This window comes from Mustela lutreola, chromosome 13 (genome assembly GCF_030435805.1).
Source record: "Mustela lutreola isolate mMusLut2 chromosome 13, mMusLut2.pri, whole genome shotgun sequence".
Lineage (NCBI taxonomy): Eukaryota > Metazoa > Chordata > Mammalia > Carnivora > Mustelidae > Mustela > Mustela lutreola.
The window spans coordinates 56,057,400-56,071,650 of NC_081302.1; the positions used below are offsets into that span (position 1 = coordinate 56,057,400).

Consider the following 14,251-nt stretch of genomic DNA (forward strand, 5'->3'; position numbering starts at 1 on the left):
AAGTTCATAAATTTTGCTCCCTAGAAGGAAAGAAGATGAATATTAGAAAGCAAAATCTTGAAACTCACCCAGAGTTTTTTCTTCAAGTGTCTCAATATCAAAATCATCACTATCTGTTTAAAATTAAATTTTCAAAAAGTATTTCCTGCCTCCACAGGCATGGATATCGATGTGACTGCACTGTTTCTTCCTCTTTCCCCATAACATTCTTGGAAATATTTCTTTTCCAGGTGGGATATGTTTTTGGCATTCACCAAGATAATTTCTTGCATTTCACTTATTTTCCTTAAGTTCTTCCTTTTCTGTGGGTTCATGTTTTACTTTTTTTCTTAAGGCAGTAGATGGAAAAAGCAAATGGATTACTTCAGACACGCCACCTCTCTCCTTTACCACCAGAAAAGGACCAAATTCTGCCTGTTCCCTTATTCTTCTTGGTATAATTGATGGAAAAGTCATTATGCATTTGATTCCTCTTCTCAAGTATTTGGGAAAATAAGAGTAATCATTACCAGATTTGTCTGCCTCATGGTATTACCCTACAGCTGGGTCTATTTGGGGCTTAAAGGGGGAAAGAGACAAATATAAAAGACAATCATGAAGCAGAGGTCTTCTTGGGAAAATTTTGCCCAATAGATGACCATGGCTCCAAATATTTTTCAGATTTACCACTCGAAGCTAGAACACCTCCCAAGCCCCATAAATATATTCACCTGAGATGTTTATTGATAGAGTAAGCCAAGAAATTTATGGTTTGTTGAAAGTAGGGGCAGAACATTTCTCTAGTTCCATTTTCCAGAGAGCACAGACCACATGGGCCTCTGGTTCCCTTATAAGGACCTCGGGTCCCATGGGAATTAGCATTTGGCCAGTCTACAGCAAAATGAGAGCTCCCAACAATCAAGTCTATATTCAGCCTTACTTCTTTCAGTGACTGGAGCTCTCAAAGATTTCATAGTCCTCATATAACTCCTCCATGATGCAAAGGGGAAGGTGGAAATCAGTTCTTCTTTAGTGAACCGCCCAGTTTTCTGCTCACAGCCTGGCTACCCCTTCCATAGCAAGCATCTTGTCTATAGCTCCAGTCAAACTGACCTAAAGAATAAAGATATGAATGGGTAGTTTGTGAATTCTGTGGCTTGTTGTAAGGTGAAAATGAGAAAGAGAGAAAGAGGGAAATATTCTCTCTTCCTCACTTAGACCAAATTGTTAATTCTTATGGTTTGGCCACCTGAAATGCCTCCCTGTCTTCTCCACTTGGGGTATCTTAACATCATTCAAGGATGCTTGACAAAAGGCTGTTGGCTGAATTAATGATAGTGAGATGGGCACGGCTTTAGTTTTTAACGAACACTGCAGGCTTGTGAGAAAAGCCGGGAAGATGCGGGTGTGTAACTGTTGGCAGGAAAATGGAACAGGATGTCGTGGCCACAGGTTGTATTTAGGCTTTTGCTATGTTTGAGGGATTCCTGAGTTTCCTCTAGGCATCTCCAATCAGACACACAGAGGATAGAAGGCCATGTCAAGATGAACACAGAGGTTGGGGTGATGTGGCTACTGTGACAACGAGCTCCAGGAACCACCAGAAGCTAAGAGAGAGTGGGAAACAAATTCTCCATCAGAGCCTTTGGGAAGAAGCAACCTGGCCCACACCTTAATTTCAGACTTTTAGCCTCCAGAGCTGTGAGAAGGTACATTTCTGTTGTTTTAAGCCACCAACACCATGGTTATTTGTTATGGCATCCCCAGCAAACAAATATAGACTTGCCTAGAGGGTGAGAAAGTGTCTGTTTAACGAGTACCAAGGGATGTGGATTTATTACGACTTCTAATGGATTTAATACAATTTCTTGAAAAATATTTAATGATCACCAATTATGCACCAGTCCCTGTTCTCTGCTTTTAGTCCAGTGGAAGCCATAAACCAATAATCATGCTAGTGAATGCCTAATTATAAAGGAGATGAGGGCTCTGGAGGAAAGGAGCGGGTTTTACGAGCGAATGCAACCGAGGAATCCAGGCTCAGCTGAGGAGCGGGCGGAGTTCTGTGAGGACGTGACTGGGAACACACTGGACTCAGGCCTGGTAGGCTCTGGCCCTCTGCTTCCCAGTCACTTTGAGTGGGCACTGAGTGCTTTTCTGGACAAGGTGAACGCACCTTTCCGTGCTTTAAATGATGTTTTGTGAGCTTCCTGATACCTCAGTGGCTTACTAAACATTAGAGCAAATTTTAGAAGTTTATTAAACAACAACAACAGCAAAAAAATTTTTTCTTTTTTTCTGCAAGCCGTCTTACAACTTTTCATATGACAATTTATACTGCGCAGCTCCCCCCGAGTGACATGATGGGCCACATCCCCTAAATCATTGGATTCAGAATCCTTTCATCACAGAGCAGCTCATGAGATTAGTGTTCCATGGAACCCATTTTGAGGAACACTGCCTCAGGGCAACTGTTGAGTTCCACAAATGGTTGATTTTCACTTTTCTTCTCTCCTCTTTCTTCTGAGGTGCCTTTCAACAACCACAGAAGATAGCTGAGCATCCCATCGCCCAGAGACCCTGTCCAGGACAGCTAGACCCCCAGGTTGGTCCTCACTGGAACACGAGGAGCTGTGGCCACAGCTGCAAATGAAGGGCATCTTCTAGAAGTGGTAAGTGTAAAAGGAAAAGCCTTTCTGACTGCTTGTTCCTCCACACACCCTTGACCATGAACTCTTGACTACTACACTTGTGAGTAGAACGTCCACAAAGGTGTTAGTAGAAATATGGGTAACAAGTAGGATCCAGGGACGGGACTGGACATTCCCTTCTCATAAGACAAACCAGACTCCAGGCAGGATGGTCTGCAACTGACACCTGTGTTCCGTGCAGTCTAAAATCTCCTAGCATTGTCCTGTTGTATCCTGGGAGATACAATTACAAGCACTGAAGTCAAAGAAGCAAAAAGCATTAAACAATTCCATAACCACAGCAGTAGATGCACACGATTATGTGTCCTGGATCCATTTCAGTTCCCCTGACAGCCTCTCAAATGTCCTCATTTCCATGAACATGCCGTCAGTGACTCATCACTCTTTCACACTAACACGGCGCAGGACTTCCTCGTGCTGCGGTCCCTCCATTTGCAACTGGGACAAACAACAGCTTTATTGCTGTTGTGTGTTCAAGGCACCTGACCGTGAAGTGCTGTGGAGCCCTCATGGGTGTGTGTATAGGTATTTAAATCTAACAACAATACTAAACTACTAGGAGCATCGGCCAATTAGGGGGTCCAGCTGAAGATGAGAGATCGTTGCAACTTTTTGCATTAAATTTGAGCAACACAGGCTTCCTCAGAGAGAATGTGTTGTTTGTTTAATGGTAGCTTGGCATTCGCAGGAAAGATGGGGACTGTAGGTTTGAATCTTGGATGGGTAGCTGATGGTTGCAAATAGCCAGATGTCACTGGGCCACTCATTCTTCTGTAAAACAGAGATAAAGACACCTTCCTGGCAGGCTATTTGTCAAGAGTAAAGATGAACGTGCAGAATCTTTGGAACATAACACTTTAATTATTTTAATTTTTTAAATTTAATTTAATTATTTTAATTATTTCAATTAACTTAAGGTAAATAAGCCACATGTGACTACTGGCTACCATATTGGACAAGGCAGCTAGGGCTGTTGTGCTAAGCCTGAGCTACACAGAGAAGGCTTCTGGGTCAGTCACCTTGTCTTTCCATGGACACTGTCCCCCAGACCCATCCCTTTCCTATGCCAAGGCCCAGGCCCAAATAAACTCATTCAGGAATAATCATCAATTGTCCCCAGAACCTCCAAAGAGGGAACTGACCCTAATGACAGTCAGAACCTACAGGCTATCCAAGGAGTTTGATAAGAACAGGGTCCAAAAGGGCCAGCCCACCAATGATCACTAGCACCCTTCTTGGGGTCTTACTTTTCCCCATCAATCCAGGACCTCCAGGTCACAACTTTGAAGTCAAAGGCAAATTCCTCACTATTCAGCCATTATCACAGTTGGAAATTAATTAGCTTACCAGCTTCCTCCCTGGGTGCTAACAGGAGCAGATCCCAGGAATGAGAGACAGGCTCTGAGAGAGACAGAAAAAACAAGTGGCATTGCCTAGGACAGAAGCACAGATGAGAAGATTGGCACCTCGTCCAGGCTTATTTTCTTTGACCAATACCAACTGTTAGAAAAAATGTTGAAATTAACCAGACTTCCAATATTTAAACACAGTGAGATTTTTCAAATAAAAACGCGTTTTCCCACTCCTCCCGGAACCTTGGGCCCCCTTGTAATGCCCCGATTCACTAGCATCTGACCCCCAGACCACGGGCAGCTGTCCTGCTGAAGTGGGCCAGAAGCTGTCCAGTCCTCTGCAACCCCCACCGCTGCATCCCCACCTACCCTCTCGACTCTCCGGGCTGACCCAGCCGGGATCTGCAGTCATGTGTGGTTGGGATCCCAAAGCAGGGCACAGGCCTGGGCAAGGAGCCTCTGTGAGGGGCTGGGAGAACACGACAGGACATCTTGGTATCTGGAGGCCCGGGGTGCCATTGGGGAGAGGGTGGACAAAGGGGCCCCAGAGTGAGGGCAGGAGGGAATGAGGGCAAGAGGGAATAAGGAGCTGGAGCACACTTGATTGCAATGCCACCACCTCTACTCTCTGCCTCCCCCCTTACCTGCCATGATAGGTGCCAGACGCTTCTTAGTTTCTTTGGTTTCTTGGAACAGCTTGATCTCCAGCCCCCATAGCTTTTTTCCTCTACTTTTTTACTTCTACTGGAACAATGCCAACCACACAGAAAGAACTCGAGAAACTTAAGTTGCTCCCAATAAAATGCACTCAATTCAGAATGGATCAGACCCCTGCCCCCGCCGCCACCTCACAGTTGTTGTTCCCAACTGTCATTCTCCCCACTGAGCACTTCTGTAGACTCAGTCCTGCTTAAGCTCATACTGAAGCTCTGTAGTCACTCCCCACCAAGCTGTGGTTCTTACCTCTGACCTCCACCTCCTGTGGCAGACCGACTCATGGACCAGCACAACACAGGGAGCCAGTCCCTCAACGTGGTCTGGAAGTGGCACTGGAAATTCGTATCCAAGCTGTGACCCACTCCATGATTCTTTTTTTTTTTTTTTTAAGGTTTTATTTATTTATTTGACAGAGAGAAAGAAATCACAAGTAGGCAGAGAGGCAGGCGGAGGTGGGGGAGAGGTGGGAAGCAAGCCCCCTGCTGAGCAGAGAGCCTGATGCGGGGCTCGATCCCAGGACCCTGAGACCATGACCTGAGCCGAATGCAGAGGCTTAACCCAGTGAGCTACCCAGGCGCCCCCCAACTCCATGATTCTAACGCTTTTCCTTGCCTTCCTTTTGTAGTTTACCTGTTCCCTTGAGATTTTTCTCCAGATGGGAAGAGAGGAAGGAATCTGGGAAGGTCACTGGACCTTAAGATCTTTGGAAACAGGAACTATGCATCTCCTTTTGTCTGTCCCTTGCTTCAGCAGAGTCTCTGGCACAGGCTAGAGTTTCTTCAAGTAAAGTTCTGAGGGAGGCAAAGTGTGAGTAGAAGGAGGAAGAACCCGTAGACTGAAGAGAGGTTCAAGGATACAGGTTCAAACACTACTATACCTTTCTCTACCTACATTAAGTAATTTGCATAATCAGAGCTTCTCCTTCCTGATCTGTGAAAAACAAATAATAATATATACTTTGTTGTTGATTGCCGCAATCCTTAGGTACTCGGAATGTCACCTGGCAGCAAAAAACATATACGTTTTTAAGAGCATTAGCTCAGTGGTCCCGATCCTAGGACCTCGTTTTAAGGAACTAATTGAGCAGAAACAACACTGTTCTATGCATCAGAAACTTCATTTGGAATCACAGTCAATAATGGAATATTTAATGTTATCTAGCTGTTCACAACAGGGGAGTAATTGCCCCTGTATGGCATTAAAGCATGAGAGATAATTTTTCACTAATAAAAATAGATATATATGAAGATGATCTCGATACACAGAATCTGTCAGCCTCAATGCTACTATTCTTTTAAAAACCAAATCTGTCCATGTTGCTGTTCTACTTAAAATTATTCAATGGCCAAAAATCCAGGAGGTTGCTTGCTGAGTTCATGTTTATGCAATACGAGAAACTGCCAAGCCATTTCCCAAAGTGGATGTGCCTTCTGAGCTTCCCATCAGCAAGGTCTGAGAGTTCCAGTTTCTCTACCTCCTCGCCATATTTATCATGTTTGGTCTCTTTAATTTTAGGAATGCCAATAGGTGTTCACTGGTATCTTATTGTGGTTTGAATTCACATTTCTTGATGACCAAAGATGCTAAACATCTTCTCATGTTTAGCTTCAGTTATTTACCCAAGAGAAATAAAAACACATGTTTACAGAAAGATGTGTGTACATGAATGATCATAACAACTTTACAATAGTCCCAAACTGGAAACTTAGATATCCATCAATAGATAAATGAATACACAAATTGTGGTAGAGTCATACGGGGGACGACTACTACTCAGCAATAAAAAGGAATAACCTTCTGACCCACCCAGCAGCATGGATGAACCACAGTGACATTATACTGAGTAAAAGAAGCCAGATGTGAAGGAAAACATACTATAAATGTGAAATTGTTACATAGGCAGAGTTAATCTATTGTGACTACAAATAGATCCGTGGTTGCCTGGTGCTGGGATTGGAGGGGGTTGTTGACTGCAAAGAGGCACAAGGAAGTTTGGGGAGTGATGGAAATGTTCTGTCTTAACTGGGGCAGTGGTTACACAGGTATGTCTGCCCAAACTCATCAAACCGCACACTTAAAATAGGTGCATTTTACTGTATTTAAAATACCTCAATAAAGATTTATTAAGAAAAGAAATATTCCATCTTCCTCACTATGTCAGACTAAAGTAAAAAATGCTACTGTTACACACAAGGTCCTTGATGATGAGCCTTGTCCATCCCTCTGACTTTGCTTCCAGCTAGAATCCCAGGCGTCTTACTCCAGCGCTGAACTACCGGCTGCTTCCCAGCCGCCATATTTTTTTTCATGTCTCTCTAGCTTTCTAAGTGCTGTCCTACTTCCTCACCCCTTGCCTGCTTGTAAGTTGACCCGTTCCTACTCATCTTTCAACATCAACCCAAGCTTGCTTGAACTTCTCTCCAAGACTGGACATAGAACCTCTCTGATACCAACTCACAGCCTCCCCCACACACCTCTAGTCCCCTGTTCTCCTTGTGGCACCATAGCTAGTATTTTTTCTGTCTCCTTTACTGAGCTCCAAGTGTCTCAAAGCCGGGTTCTGTCTTACTACATTCTTAAGCCCTAGCACAGAGCTTGGCCCATGTGGCTGGTGAATGTTGAATGGATGAATGGGTGGATAAATGAATAAATGAACAAATGCCCGATCTGCCATCAGAAGGACCCCGTAAGGATCAAATAAAATAACAGATGAATCCCTGCACTCTGTTTTGGGGGCATTTGACTTGACCCCTTCATCGAGTTGAGTGGCTAAGACCATACGCCCTGAGAACTTCCACCAGGTATTACCAGTAAAGAGAACTTTGCCAATTGCTATCCTGGCATCAGGGTGACAGATGTTCTGAGATGAGAGAAGCTCCTGAACTGCTCCTAGCTTGACTCTAGGAACTCCTGGAGTTGACAGTGGTGGCTGCATTCCCTCCATTGGGTAGCACCCCTCAAATACAGTTCTTCATTTCTGTAACATTTTTCACTATTTTATACAATATTTGTTCACTGATACATGTAACCTAATTATACTGGCCCTTCTAAAAACATCTGTTTCAGTTTAATGTACATGCTTCAATTCCAGAACATTCTGAGCAGTGTCACCACTACCGCCAAGCAGACACAAGGCAGCATTGCCCTCCTTCAGAAAGACCTCCTTGGCTATTTCCTTGATGATGTAGCATTGGTGCAGCTTCTTCGCATGATTGGGATCCATTTTCTTCACCTTCACTGAAGCTCCAACAAGAAACACCTGGAATCCTGCCAAACCCTCCTCCCTCTCATCACCTTGCTGCTTCAGCAACGTCCCTCAGTACCCAGTTCCATTCTGTCAACACTACCTCCAGCTTAAGGAAGACTGACAACCAACCTAGGTGTCGTTTTCTTGAATGAAGAGAACGGAGGCATTTTATACCCTGCCATCATTCCTTGACCTTCCACTTTTGTTTCACGTGTACTTTCCTTTTGTTTTGGCCAGAATTCATCAGAGACCCATGTGGTCTCTCCTCTTGCCCAACAGTCACTCATGGTCTTTTTTACCACCTGACCCTGAAGGTTAATCTGTCAAGGTAAGTGAAATCTCTCCACCAAGTCAGTGCTCGAAGGCAAGTAGGTGAGCCTCTGAAAGGGAGAGTCCGGGAAGGCTGGTGAGAGGGAGAAGAGTGTCAAATGCAGAGCTGGGTTCCCCGATCCTTTTTTTCAAGTCACAAGGAAGGATTCCCTGGTTCATTTAGTTATTCATTCTTTCAACCTGGCTAGATGTCACAGAAGTGGCCTCGTCTCTAATATGGGCCCAGAGCTCTGGCTCTGTCAGGAATTCCAAAACTCCCCAATACTGCCCCTGCTTGCCCTGGAGAGGAATGTTCTGTGGACATTCAAATCCACCGAGAGCTTAAAGATGGTGCTTTTGGGAGCGGGCCAGGCGACAGAACGAACATTATCAACAATCTCTTCTCTGAAAAGATCTGAGCCATGGGAACAAACAACCTAAGTCTGTCATACCACAAGAGAAGGAAAGGGGGGGATTGGAATGTTTGCTTGTATTTTCCTAAAAAATCCAGTGAACCGTGAACCTAAACTTTACACCTGAGGCAAACTGGGAATTGCTATTTTAACAAAGCACAGCTTAGAAAACAACCTGCACACGTTTTGTGTCTTGGCCAGCCCCAGAGAGATTTCTGGCAGCGTTTTATGGGTGACTAATACTCAAGTTAAAGTCAACACGGGTTTTCCAAACACAGCATCTCTGGGGGCAAAGTGTGGACTTTTCACCTGTCTGCCACGGCTCTGCTTTGCCCCATGGGATCTGGGAAGAAGGTGTTTTTGGTGGAGGCATACGATGGAGCTTTGAAGCTGCTTGTGAGTGTGATGGTCTGATCTAAGCTCTCTCTTCTGGTCGGTTGGTTCTCTCTAGTAGAGAAGGACTGGAGAGCGCATGTGCACCATGAGACCGGAAGTGCACTGGTTTATCCCATAAACATCTGTGGATCTCCTGCCTCCCCGAGGGGCCACTGGGGAATACCAAGATGACTAAGCCACAGTTGCATGACGGCAGATAGGAAAACAAATAATTAAAATAATGCAGCCAAGTGCTGAATAAGGTTTGTACCCAAGGGCCATGGGAGCACAAAGAGGGAAAAATTAATTCTGTCAGAGGGAGTCAAAGAAGGTTGTAGAGAAGGTCACCTCTGAGCTGATCCTTAACAGAGGAGTTGGAATGTTCAGGTGAGAAAGGAGAAGGCAGGCCTTCCCCCCGGCAGAGGGGACAGCAGACATGAAGGCATGGAGGCCTGAAAGCCCCGTGATAAGTGTGGTGTGTCTGAGGTCCAGGGCAGGTGGGGTAAGGGCAAGGGCATGGGGTTGATACACAGGTTGGGATCCGGTGTGTAGGCATGGGTGCCACACTAAAGGATCCAGACTGAATTCTTTGGGAGACACAGAAGATTTTCAGCGTGAGTGTGATTTATCAGATTTGGAGCAAAGACATCGCAGGCAGCTAGTAAAGGGGCACGTGGAGCAGGGAGGTCAGAGGCTTGTACCATAGGCCAGCTAAGGGGAAATAAAAGCTAAAATAAGTTCACTGTGATAGAAATGGAGAGAGGAGCCAGGCATGTTGCCTTGGGAAAAATGAAGTCACGGCACTTGGTGGCTAATGAGATTTGGAGGGTGAGGCGGGAAGGGTGTCCAGGGGAATTTGGAGGTTTCCAACTTGGCCAACCGAGTCCATGATGGGGGCGGGGGCGGTAACTGAGCTAGGAAACTGAACACAAGAGGTGGAGAAATTAGTCCCTGCTCATTCAGATGTTTAGTGTACAATAATAAGATACGGACCACGCCAGGTAAAGGTGGTTGCTTTCACAGAGACGCAATTTTTAAATCAGTTGCTATAAAACCAACACTTTCCTTTTATTGTGGGTGGTGTTAGACTCACATTCTTCAGGGTGACGAGTGAATACAGTGTTGCTGTCAGGCCTCCCTGTCCTAGGCAGTGTTCCCCAGGGTGACTGGCAGTGAAGAGCAGACTAGGCATTCTCTGTCTTCCTCACCACCAGCATATTCGTTGAGCGAATATGGCGTGGAGGTCAGTGGGGAGATTACTGAACAGAGAGGTCAGGCCTTGGCGGGACTGCGTGGGATCCCTACGAGGAAATGGGGTGCCATTAGGTGTAGTATTTGCCCCCGGGGCAGATGGCAAGGGCAGGGTGGGGGAGAGGCCCTGCGGGAGCAGCTGTGGGACCTCAGAATGACCACTTCCTTCTCCCTTTGGTCGGAGCAGCTCCAGAAAATGGCGGCTGTGAGCCAGGAGGCTGATTGTCACTCAGCGTGATTGGCCACCCTAGGTGACCATGTGCCAGGCACAGCCTGGGCAACAAGTACGGAGCAGTCCCTGTCTCAGGAGGCTTCAGTCTGACATGGGCAATGTAAATATCTATGCCCAATGAGCAGAACGCAGAAGGCTGAAAACAGAGATTAGGAGAGGCTAAGGAGAGGCCCATCAATCAGAATCTTCCAGAAAAGACAGGCTTTCTGAAAGCCACGAGCTGCTTTCCGCGTGAGGAGCAGGAATGGCGGGTGTTCCAGGGGTGAAGGGGCCAGGCTGGTGCAGACCCAAGAGAGGGGCGCCCCACCTTCCTGGTGGAAGGTGAGGCTGGAAGGGTGTGGGGCAGGAAGGTCCCTGAGGGCCTGGAGCAGGAGGCAGAGTGGCTAATCGGCAGCCATTCAGGGTTTTTGAACAGAGGTTCTCTTCTTGGGAGTGATCATTTCAACAGTCATATCTGAGCTGTGAGGGCTGGGGAGAAAATGAGAGATCAATTAGGAGACAGCGGGAATACGAAGTAGGAATCTCACTTTTACTAAGGCAAGTGCTGAACTGAAACATTTTTACCTAATTGTATATGATCGGGATTATTATTTTTTTTTTTAAAGATTTTATTTATTTGTTAGAGAGAGAGCGCAAGCACAGGCAGACAGAGTGGCAGGCTAGAGGCAGAGGGAGAAGCAGGCTCCCTGCCGAGCAAGGAGCCCGATGTGGGACTCGATCCCAGGACGCTGGGATCATGACCTGAGTCAAAGGCAGCCGCTTAACCAACTGAGCCACCCAGGCGTCCCTATGATCGGGATTATTGATCCCACTCTATAGTTCGGTGAAAGCAAAGCTCAAAGATTTAAGAAACAGGTCCCTGTAGGTGGCAAAGCTGATTCACAGCGGCGTCTTTTGGACTTCCAAGCCTGTTATCCCCTCTGTCCTGTACTGGAGGCAGGTCCTGGCGTGAATGGAAAGGACGGTGATTTTCAGCCCTGGCTGAAAGTTAGAGTCACGTAGGGAGCTTTATGAAATCACGATGTCCAGGCTGCACCCTGGACCAATTAATCAGGTCCTCCAAGAGTGGACCCCAGACATCAGTATTTATGTGAAGTTCCCAGGTGCTTCCCGTGTGCCACTGACTTTGAGTACCACTGTTGCAACAGAAGTTGCAAAGGGAGTAATTGATCATGGTTGCTCGGAAGTGTAAACACTGAGAGAGGAGGAAGGAAGGAGGCGACCGTAGGATTTTTTACTTGGATAAAGTCTGAACGAGAGGCTAATGGGGAAACAAGGAATTTATGCTTATAATCCTTAACTTTTTACTCTTATAGCGTGCTGTCCAGTGGAAATGCCCAACCGATGTTTGTCTTCCGGGGTTTCCGAGGCGGGACCGAATCAAGCTCAACATGTCAGCACGACGGTGTGTGGGGCCAGCTCACCCCCACCTGGGAGAGCCAACTGAGACCTTTTCCCACATTTTGCAAACCAGTTATGAATGCGGCCACCATTAAAAATCAAATCATAAAACCTTACAATTAAATAATCTTAAAAACAAACATAGTAGCTTCTCAAAACTCATCCCTTCCTAATGGCTTTACCACGCTTTACTTTGTTTTTTTTTTAATCTGTCTTCTTGGGGTTATTTACGTTTATTTCATCCGTGTGAAGAGAAAATCCTATAACAGTGTCGTAACGTGCATCTCTCCCGCGCTCCACATCGGTCATGTGGACAGCTTGAAATTGGCCATGAAGAGGAGTATTTACATGGTAAAAATTGGCAAATACTGTAAATTAGGACTGCCCCCCTCCCCAAAGAGCCAGTTGTTAAACATCTCCCAGCCATCACGACCTGAAACCATGTGATGGTCTCTGCAGAAAGGCCAATGTGTGAGCGCGCCCCAGGAGCCCCCACAAAGGCGAAACAAAGAGAATAAGGTAGAAACTAAGACCCCACAGATGAGGGGGAGAAATCAATGCCAGAAACACTTTCTAATGCTGACTGATATTTCCCCACACACAAGCTCTTTGCACTTACTCAGGTCCTTTGGGATCGCTGCTATTCCAAATAAACCTGTTTCATTTAGCTCCGTGAATAAGAAACTTCTAGTCAGAGAAGATATATTTTATATGCACACATAAAAATACTCTGTTTATATAGCACTTTCCTTTTAAGGAGCTCACACCAATTACACATGTTCTCATTATTCCTAGGAACACCCTGGGGAAGTGGCTAGGTAGTGGAGGAAATCGGAAGGAATGAAAAAACTGTTAAATTAGAAATCAGGGCATTACCTAGCCCGAGTACTATAAGCAATCTTTCTTCTCCTGCTGCAGGAAACCCTGACTTCAGATCTTGAAAGCGTCCTGCTTAAGAACATTCTAGAATAGGACTTGTATTACTGGCCTGGCATTTTCCCAAGGGCATGGCTATGGAAACCACCCCTCTCTCCCTTCTCTCCTCCTCATTCTTCTGCTATTTTGGCCCTACCTCCTAACTTGGGCCAGACTGGAGTTTACAGTCCAAGCCTGCCGGCCCCGAATCCCAGGGACTTCCCCAGGGCCAACCGCAGGAAAAGAGATGAGCCCTGGATGGGAGCAGCTGCCACTGTGTCAGGAGACCTTCCCGCATGACTCACTGTCTCAGTGATGCCTGTTCCTGGGCTCAGTGCCAGTGACACCACTGTCCCCCTCTGCACCAGCTGCTTTGTCCCATGGGAAATCCAAACGGCTCCCCTGTCTTTCCTCAGCACATCCCTGTGAGGCTCTGGATGATTCCAAATCGGTCCTTTGGAACACAAGTCCATGTTACTCTAGTGCCAGCATCTTCTCCGTCCACTCGAGATTGATCTGCCACAGAGCAGAGGTTACTGCTGATGAAAGCTGGAGGAAAGAATAAACCGACGTGCATGGGTGCCCAACACAGAGGCAAACCGAGAAAGGCAAAGAGAGAAATGGAAATAGAGACAGAGAACGGAGAGGGGCAGAGAGTTAGAGAGGAATTCCTAAACAGAGATGTGATTATTCGTAGTTCTGTTTTGACTAAGAATTTCACTATTTGTTTGTAACTGGTAGATCTTCCTGATGGGTAACCTTGGGCTCCCCCCAGGCCAGACCCACATGTGACAGTGTCCCCTTCACAAGTCCTCTGCAGACCATCCTGAAGGAGGAGGAGTCATAGCTCCTCCAAGAGCACTGCCATTGGGAGCATTCATCTTTGGCCAAATACTACTGGCTATTCAGATTGTGGAGACGCAGTCAAGTTCGAAGGAGACACCCCAGATTCCCAACAAAGACTTCAGAATGGCCACAAAAATGGCAGAAATTCTCCCACTAGTGTGCTCCCGGGCTCTCCCTTGCACCAAGTTGTGAGGTGCTGAGGAGTTCCCTGAGATCCAAGGACCCTCAGCCCCAGCTGGAGTGGCCTTGGAAGCAGCCAGCGGTCCACACCAGCCACACCACACAAACAAGTCAGTGAAGTGGAAGCAGCACTAGGTCAGAAGACAGGGGACAGGCTTTCATCCGCCCAGATCCTCAGAACTTCTGGGGAGCCCAGGCTGCTCATCGGTGAGATGCCAGGGTAAGACTGGTCATTCATCGCACAGTCATGTTCTGAGCACCTCATGGCTGTCAAGCACCGCGTTGGGCTCTAGAAACAAAAACCAGACGGCCCACAGGGACCC

General features: G+C 46.5%; 1 long non-coding RNA gene across 2 annotated transcripts; it reads left to right on the forward strand.

Moving 5' to 3' along the window:
• The first annotated feature begins 2,436 nt into the window (after positions 1–2,436).
• On the forward strand, positions 2,437–12,096 carry LOC131813849 (uncharacterized). Of its 2 annotated transcripts, none has more exons than XR_009347000.1 (3): positions 2,437–2,651; positions 7,851–8,334; positions 11,903–12,096. It is a non-coding gene; the product is annotated as an uncharacterized LOC131813849 (long non-coding RNA). The 2 variants fall into 2 exon arrangements; XR_009347002.1 differs by having other exon boundaries at positions 2,437–2,584.
• The last annotated feature ends 2,155 nt before the right edge of the window (positions 12,097–14,251 follow it).